The sequence below is a fragment of the Triticum aestivum genome, chromosome 7B (genome assembly GCF_018294505.1).
Source record: "Triticum aestivum cultivar Chinese Spring chromosome 7B, IWGSC CS RefSeq v2.1, whole genome shotgun sequence".
Lineage (NCBI taxonomy): Eukaryota > Viridiplantae > Streptophyta > Magnoliopsida > Poales > Poaceae > Triticum > Triticum aestivum.
The window spans coordinates 700,933,872-700,943,498 of record NC_057813.1 but is presented as its reverse complement, the minus strand read 5'-3'; positions in this window follow the sequence as shown (position 1 = coordinate 700,943,498).

Genomic DNA, 9,627 nt, shown 5'->3' with positions numbered 1-9,627 from the left:
AAGGAGCTTGTTATGCTTGTGAAGAAGTTCCAGAGATTCACCAGGAAGAAAAACTTCAGAAAGTCTTCACGATCCAGCTCAAGGGACGATGAAGCTTCCACCTATGACAACAAGAAAAGAACCTGTCACAAGTGCAAGAAACCTGGCTACTACATCTCTGAATGTCCACAATGGGACAATGAGAAGAAGAAAAAGAAGAACAAAGAATATGATTCTGATGACAAGAGGAAGAAGAAATCCTCAAAGTCCTCTTTCAAATCTTCCTCTAAGTCTTCATCACATAAGAAGAGCTCATCAGGCAAGGCACGTGCTTTTGTTGGCAAGGAAATGGATTCAGAGGAGGAGTCTGCTTCTGAGGAGGAAGTGGTGGAGTCTGAGGAGGAGTCTGACTCTAGTATCGCAAGTCTGGCTCTAGCTACAGCCTACGCCGCCAAGTCCATCTTCAACACTGAAGACAATGACTCCGTCATCAACACTAATGACGAGAACGACTTGGCTCCCACCTACTGCTTCATGGCACGTGGTGCCAAGGTAAACTCTCGCGATGCTTACTTTCAAACATCAAGTGAAGATGACTCTGATGGTGAATCCAAACCCAGCTACAAAAAACTTGCTAAAATTGCAACTGAACAACAGAAAGCTATGGAACATATTCAAGAACTGTTAGACAAAAGTAATGATCTGTTGGATGCGGAAATGACTAAGACTCAGTCCTTAATTGAAGACATAAAAAATCTTCATTTTAAGTACCAAGAACTTGAAGGTCGTCATGAAAACCTCTCAACATCTCATGAAAAGCTTTCCTACGATTATCTTCAAAGGAAGCACGAACTTGAGAAATTGAGATCGGATCATGAAGATCTTCAAAAGGAGAACGAGTCACTTTGCGCTCAACAGATCAGTCCCGCTCAGGAAGGATTTGAACCACCATGTTTAAAATGCATTGAGCGTGATAACGCTGTTTCTGTTGCTGGATGTTCTACTGCTCCTGTTGCAATATCTTCAACTGCTGATGTGGTAACTAACCCCTCTGTTGAGGATACCACTACTATTGCTGATGAGAATGCCAGGTTGAAGACACTAATTGAGACAGGGATGTACAAAAGCCTCAAAGGGCATCAGACATTATGTGATGTCCTCAAAAAGCAGATTCTGAACCGAAACCCTAGAAAAGAGGGTATTGGGTTCGAGAAGAAAATGAATGTTGATGGGGTCGTACTGGAAGCCTGAGCAGTACCCAAAACCACATGGGTTGCTGCAGAGGAACCTTCGGTAGATCCATCCACCTTATCTGGTTTCACTTGCGCTAACCCTATTATCATTGATGAATCCTTTGATGCAAACTATAAATTGTTTAAGGATCAGAATGGTGAAGTGTTTGCCAGGTATATTGGGACTAACTGCAGGAATGGACCACCTATGAAGAAGATCTGGGTACCTAAACAGTGTATTGAGAATCTTCCTGTGAATGTTATCCTGACACCACCAAGGAAGAAGACACACTAGTAGAAAACGAAGCTTTAAAACCGGTTTGTAAGGGCCTTTAGTGCCGGTTATGGAACCGGCACTAAAGTGTGGGCACTAAAGGCCCCCCCCCTTTAGTACCGGTTCGGCACGAACCGGCGCTAAAGTGCCACCACGTGGCGTGAGCTCGCGCCCTAGTACGGGGGACCTTTAGTACCGGTTGGTGTTACCAACCGGTACTAAAGGTTTTTTTTATTATTTTTTTTTGAAAATTTTGGAAAAAAGTTGATTTTTTTTCGATTTTTAATTTTTCTGAATTATTTGATGATTTAGTCTCTAATCACCTCTCTTAACTGCTCAAGTGTGGATCACTCATTCCAAATCATCTAACTTCCCGACCGGTCACCCATCCCTCTCACTACTCCAGCCCGAGCATGCTTAACTTTCGGGTTCTATTCTCCTTCGTTTCCGAGTCTGCACTTGTTGTTTTCCTAACAATAGTAACATGTCAATCCTATTAACCCTCAGGAGTTTAGCTTGAGCATGAAGTCACATATTTCACCGTTTGAGTTTGAAACTATTATTCTAAAAAAATAGTAATTATTTAGTAACGCTAATATTTCTTGAATAAGTTTGACCATAGTTTGACCAAAATTCAAAAAATTGAAATAATTATTTAATAACACTAATATTCTTGAATAATTATGTAGTAACACTAATACTTCTTGAATAAGTAGTTTGACCAAATTTAACCAATTTTTTTAAAAAAAACTGAAATTTGACCATATCTTTTTTTCCTTTTCGAATTTGAGGATTCTAAAAAATTCCAAACAGGCCATAGGTTGTCTCCATCGGATGCGGATTTTCGTGCTGAATTTTTTGATATATTATACGTTTTTTTCGACATCGTATGCAAAAGTTATAGCCGTTTTACATTTTCCCTACACTTTTTGCAAAACATGTCCAAATTTAAGTTTTCAAATTTTCCTAACTAGTAGATATAGTAATATAACTACCTCTCGAAGGATTTTATTTTTTGAAGTTTTTATCATTTTCTTTTGATTTTTTCAAAACTGAAATGGCGATACACGGGGGGGGGGGGGGGGGTAGAGTTTGAAAATTGGCCCCTTTAGTACCGGTTCGTGGCACGAACCGGTACTAAAGGCTTGTCCCTTTTGGTACCGGTTCGTGGCACGAACTGGTACTATAGGTTAGACCTTTAGTACCGGTTGGTAACACAAACCGGTACTAAAGGGGCTCGTGGGGACCCGGCCTGACGCCAGCCTGCCACTACCCCTTTAGTACCGGTTCGTGGCACGAACCGGTACTAAAGGCTCAACACGAACCGGTACTATTGATCGCAGCCACGAACCGGCACTATTGATCACATTAGTGCCGGTTTTTTTACAAACCGGCACTAATGTGCTTCACATTTGACCCTTTTTCTACTAGTGGACAAACCCCAGACCTATGGCTTCATATGGCCCTAAGGCTTCATACAGATACAGGACTCACCTGAGTCACCCTAACGCCAATATTTTGCAGGGAAACCATACTCAGACTTATGAATATGAGCGTGTGTCTTCAAACCGCTATGTTCATAGAACTAAGAACTTTTCTGCTTATTCATATGAGTATCGTTCTTCTCCTGCAAGGCTATTTGCTAGGGCTCCAAAGCCAAAATTCTCAGATGCTGCACTTAGACTCATTGCTTCTAAGCCACCCTGAAGATGTGGGGGTTAAGAAGAATTAACTTTCTTTTGCAGGGAAAGGTCTCCAGCCAGAAATCAAAAGGCGTCCAATGCTATTGCTGGAGACCTAAAACACATTATGGGATGCAAGATAAAATGCCCAAATGGTCTTACTATGTATTTCGTATCTGAATCGCTTGCCAGTCATACTATCAGTCCTAACCTTGATCTAAGCTTTGATAATCCTCTTGTGCATCAAATATTTATGCTTCACAACTCTCTTGGTGAAGCCTATCCCCCAAACTGCACTGTAGGCCTCGACACCTCGTGCTTCAGAATGGATTATGGACAGTGGATGCACTAATCACATGACTGGCGATTGAAGTCTTCTGATGGATTCAACGCTATGTCCATCAGACAAGAACCACATCACATTTGCTGACACTGGTAAAAGCAAGGTATTGGGCCTAGGTAGAGTTGCAATCTCAAGGGATCAGCACATGGACAAAGTGATGCTTGTTGAATCCCTTGGTTTCAACTTAATTTCTGTCTCAATGCTTTGTGACTTAAACATGATTGTGCTATTTGGAAAATATCGATGCCTTGTACTGATGGAATCTGACAAGTCTTTAGTCTTTGAAGGATACCGAAAAGATGATCTGTATATGGTAGATTTCTCAGCAGGTCCACAGATGGCCATATGTCTTCTTGCAAAAGCTTCAGAATGCTGGCTTTAGCATCGAAGGCTAGGGCATGCTGGCATGAGGAACTTGCACACTCTCGCGAAGAAGAAGCATGTTGTGGGCATCGAAGGCGTCAAGTTCAAGAAGGATCATTTGTGTGGCGCCTGCGAAGCTGGAAAGATGACAAGAGCCAAGCATCCCTCGAAGACTATCATGACCATGTCTCAACCCTTCGAGCTGCTGCACATGGACTTATTTGGCCCTACTCACTATTCCACTCTCAATGCTACTGCTTGCCTCTATGGCTTCATCATTGTTGATGATTACTCTCGATACACTTGGGTGCATATAATCCTCTCCAAGACTGAAGTGCAGGATGTCTTCAGACGCTTTGCCACCCGTGCCATGACGAACTACGATGTCAAGATCAAGCACATCAGAAGCGACAGCGGCACTGAGTTCAAGAACACCGGCCTCGACCTCTACCTGGATACCATGGGTATCACTCATGAGTTCTCTGCTCCTTACACACCTCAGCAGAATGGCATCGCCGAGCGCAAGAATAGAACTCTTATTGAGATGGCTTGAATGATGCTTGATGAGTACAAGACTCCACGAAAGTTCTGGCCTGAAGCCATTGACACTGCATGCCACGTCATCAACCGTGTTTATCTTCACAAGCTTCTGAAGAAAACTTCCTATGAGCTCCTAACTGGTAAGAAGCCAAATGTAAGTTACCTCATAGTATTTGGTGCTAGGTGTTGGATCAAGGATCCTCATCACACTTCAAAATTTGCAGCAAAAGCACATGAAGGTTTTATGCTTGGTTACGGAAATGATTCGCACTCCTACAGAGTCTTCAACCTCTTTCACTATAAAGTGGTTGAAACTGTGGATGTGCGGTTCGATGAGACTAACGGCTCGCAAAGAGAGCACCTGCCAAATGTGCTAGATGAGTTATCCCCTAGTGAGTCAATCAAGCAAATGGGAACTGGCGAAATCATACCCTCTGAGAGTCTGTCTAAAGAGGAACTGGTCATTTCTGCACCTGATCAACCTGAAGACAATGCTCAGCTGAAGACAATTCCCCAAATGATGACAATGATCTGCAAGAGCAAAATCTTCGTCCTGCTCATCCTCGTGTTGCAAATGAAGTACAGATTGAGAAGATGATTGATAGCCTCAATGCACCTGTTCCAGTCACTCGTTCAAGAGCCACACAAAGAGCAACACAACTCACCAATTTCTGTGGACACTTTGCATTCGTCTCAATCTCAGAACCCACCAAAGTGACTGAAGCCTTCATGGAGCCTGAATGGATTCAAGCCATGCAAGAAGAGCTCCAACAGTTTGAGTTGAACAATGTGTGGGAACTGGTCAAGCGTCCTGATCCTCAGAAGCACAATATCATTGGCACCCAATGGATATATCGCAACAAGCAAGATGAACATGATCAAGTGGTTAGAAACAAAGCTCGTCTAGTTGCTCAAGGCTACACTCAAGTGGAAGGGATTGACTTTGATGAAACTTTTGCTCCTATGGCAAGGCTTGAAGCTATTCGCATACTGCTTGCCTATGCAAATCATCACAACATTCTCCTATATCAAACGGATGTGAAGAGTGCTTTTCTCAAGGGAAAGATAGAAGAAGAAGTATATGTTGCACAACCTCCTGGCTTTGAAGATCCAAAACATCCTGATATGGTGTACAAGCTCAACAAGGCACTGTATGGCCTCAAACAAGCCCCTCGCGCTTGGTATGATACGCTCAAGGACTTCCCGAAGAGCAAAGGCTTCAAACCTGGTTCACTGGACCCTACTCTCTTCACGAAGACTGATGACGGTGAACTGTTTGTGTGCCAAATATATGTGGATGACATTATCTTCGGCTGCACCAACAAGAAATACAGTGATGAGTTTGGTCATATGATGCAAGAGCAATATCAGATGTCCATGATGGGTGAACTGAAGTTCTTTCTGGGTCTCCAAATCCGTCAGCAACGCAACGGCATCTTCATCTCTCAAGAAAAATATCTCAAAGATTGCCTGAAGAAGTTTGGAATGCAAGACTGCAAAGGATACACGACGCCAATGCCAACCAAAAGTCATCTGGGTCCCGACGACAATGGTAAAGAATTCGACCAAAAGGTATACTGCTCCATGATTGGTTCTTTGCTTTATTTATGTGCATCTAGGCCGGATATAATGCTTAGTGTTTGCATGTGTGCCCGATTCCAAGCGGCACCAAAGGAATCGCATCACTTAGCTGTGAAGCGAATACTTCGATATTTGGCTTACACCCCAACACTAGGTTTATGGTATCCAAAGGGCTCAGAGTTTGATCTAGTTGGATTCTCAGATGCTGATTATGCTGGTGACAAGGTTGATCGCAAGTCCACATCAGGCACATGTCACTTTCTGGGACGATCACTTGTCTGTTGGTCTTCAAAGAAGCAGAACTGTGTATCTCTCTCCACTGCTGAATCCGAATACATTGCTGCTGGATCTTGCTGTGCTCAGCTTCTCTGGATGAAGCAAACTCTCAAGGACTATGGTATACACCTGAAGAATGTGCCTCTCTACTGTGACAATGAGAGTGCCATCAAGATTGCCAACAATCCAGTTCAGCACTCGAAGACAAAGCATATTGAGATTCGTCATCACTTCCTCAGAGATCATGTTATGAAGGAAGACATTGATATCATCCACGTCAAGACAGAAGAGCAGTTGGCTGATATCTTCACTAAGCCCTTGGATGAGAAAAGGTTTTGCAAGTTGCGGTGTGAGCTAAATATCTTGGAATCCTCAAATGTCCTGTGAATGGGACACACATCCTAACACTTATGCATTTTGATGACTTAGATGTGCAACACACGAAGTAACGTATATCTTCAATCAATGAAGACATACATTCCAAGTGTGAATACATTAATGCGGAACTTGACTTCAGAGTGCCACGATAATTGTGCGCCATGTCTGGGTCTAATACTTCCTATACGGTGGGTAACGCCACCACCAAACTTTTGTTTGAAGTGCTTCTCTTGGCGTTATGTTTGCATAGTCTTCATAACTGAGTTGTCTTTATTTCTGACTTATATTCAAACTTATCTTCATATGATTGATTTGGCCTTAAACTGGTTGCATACTATTTGTGTTCTGTCCTCCACAACATTCACTTATAGTTATGACTTCGTGTTGAATCTTTTGATCTAGGTGAATGTGATCGGACCCTAACCTATCTATGCTTCTAACTCAACTCTGTCTGTCCAAATCATATGCATTCTATTGAAAACTGTCGATTGTCTTCACTGAACCTTGTCAGCTAAAGCCAATCTGACAAACATTTATGTCAGTTTTAAATGCGCTATCTTTATTACTGGAAGTCCGAAGAATTCGAAACGACCGCCCCGACAATCCAGGCGTGCGTGGAACCATGGAACAACTACCCAGGAGTTGCATGCATGCCACGTGTCATTCAAATGCGAATCGCCAGGGGCACCTGCGTAATTACGCAGTGTTGTCCCTTTCCTTATAAATGCACATCCCATCGCGGTCAAAACTTTTCTTCCACCTCACCACCTCCCGAAAACCCTAGCGCCACCGCTAGCACTCGATGACGCCGGCGACGAAGCGCTTAGCTGCCGCGACTTCTCCGACGCCGTCCTCACGTCGGCCACGGACCTCATCTTCTCCGCCGCCACCGTAGCTGTCTCTCGTCGCCAAGTTAGGGCACGAGAGATTGAACTGCTTGGCCTCAACCTTCCCTCCGTCTAGCAGTTCTTCCTATGGTAATTAAAACTTTTTTTACTGTCTTTTTGATCTGATAGATTCATCCCTTCCTACCAAAAGTGGTTTCTAGATCTTCGAACATGAATCTATCTCTTTCTACATCTCGTATTTTGCCTAGTATATTCACTTATGCTTATTCACAAGTTAGATTCCTCACTTGTACTTATTCTTGGATTTGTACAACTCTGGAACCAACTCTCATCATATAAGTGAATGTCTTCGCGATCTGAGGTCAATGTCTTCAAACTGATTTATCATCAAAATCTTCTGAGAATGCGTATGACATCTTCCCCTTCCCTCGCACCTTTAATGTTGTCACAGGTACATGTCCGTGGGAGAATCCCTTGGTTCTCATAGTCTGCATTCGTTTGCAGAATTCTTGTAGAGTCACATCAATTCACCTTAAGCAAGTTCTTGTTTGACTAGCCGCAAGAAGCCTTTGCAAGTTCTGAAGCCTTTCAGGTTAAGCTTCATGGATACTGAGAAACCAGCAAGGAAGGGTGGCAGAAAGCATCGTGGAAACACTTCCAAGGATTTGCCATCAGATTTGCATGAGCTATACAAAACGGACCCTAAGGAAACCTATACTGGTCGCGAGAATCGCATCCAATGGATCCGAAGATACTGGGCTGAAGAGTGGTTCAAGTACCGATTTGTCACTCAAGAATATGCAGAGAAGAATGCCATCAAGGCACCCGGGGTGATATTCTGTATAAAAATCTTCAACCCAGAACCCAAGCTGAAGCCATTGAGCAAGGCTTCTATCCTTGCATGGTTCGCGGACCAGAGCCAGAGAATGCTGACCCTTCTTCTCTGTTATGGTGTCACGAAGACATCTCTTCAAGCAAAATTACCAGTATGCCAAAGACTCAGCTGTGCAGAACAAGAAGGAATTCGGAATTGACTTCAACCCTGGTCCGTCCTCTCCACGGGAAGATGGCACCCGTGAAGCCAATGAGAACAGGATCGGCCCCTTCTACAACTTTGAAGGCCTCCTCGCACACATAGCTGTACAAGGTGCAAAAGTGGATCATTATGACGATGCTGCTGACTCTGAAGAGGCTCCAGCTCCTACTCCTAAGCCAAAGAAGCAGAAGAAAGCTAAGGCTTCCAAACCCACTGCTGCACCAAAGGCTTCTCGAGTGAAGCCATTGGCAACTGCCCCTCCTGCTCCAAGCAACACCTCCGAAGATCAATCTCATGTCTCCAAACGGACCGAGAAGCCTCAGAAGAAAACTGCTCCAAGGACAAGTCAAGCACTGACATCAGCAGCCGTTCTGAGGAACGAATCTGAAGCCATTGATTTGTCTTCAGATGAAGAATTTGGTGAGGATGTCCTTGAGCAGCTGATCAAGAGCAAGAAAGAGGCGGAGATCTTCAATGATCTGCCCCTCTTTGATGTGAAAATCTTGCACAATTTCATTGATGAATGGTTCGACAATCAAGATCTCAGCTTTGTCGACCTTCAGCTCCCCATTGGCGTCAGCGTTGCTTTCCAAGGCGCCATTGCTTCTGAGCTTGCTCTGGCCCAGCAAATTGTTGAACTGAAACACAAGATTGATTTCGAGAAGGAACAGTTCAAGAAGCATGTGGCCAAGCTGAGTGTGGCTGATGTCCAAAAATTCAAGGTGATGCTGAATGACCTTAAAGAAGCCTTTCGCAAGAAGCGTGAAGAAGCCAAAGGCTCAAGAGAACGCATGAAGATTCTGACTGCCAAATGTGTTCAGGCTTACAACGAAGCTAAAAAGTGCAAGGCACTTGGGCGTCCTGGTATTGACCCCAAGATGGCTGCCAAGCAAAAGAAGAAGTCTACTGTGGCCCCCACTGAAGCTCCAAGGCGGGAAGAACCTCGCATTGTCTTCCCTGCCAGCATGACAGGCTCGAAGCCTAAGGTCTCCACAGTGGTTTCAGATCAGCAGAAGACCAAGGTAGCTGAAGCCGATGCCAGGAAGCGGAAAACCAAGCGTACCACTGATGAAGCACCACCCCCTAAGAATAGAA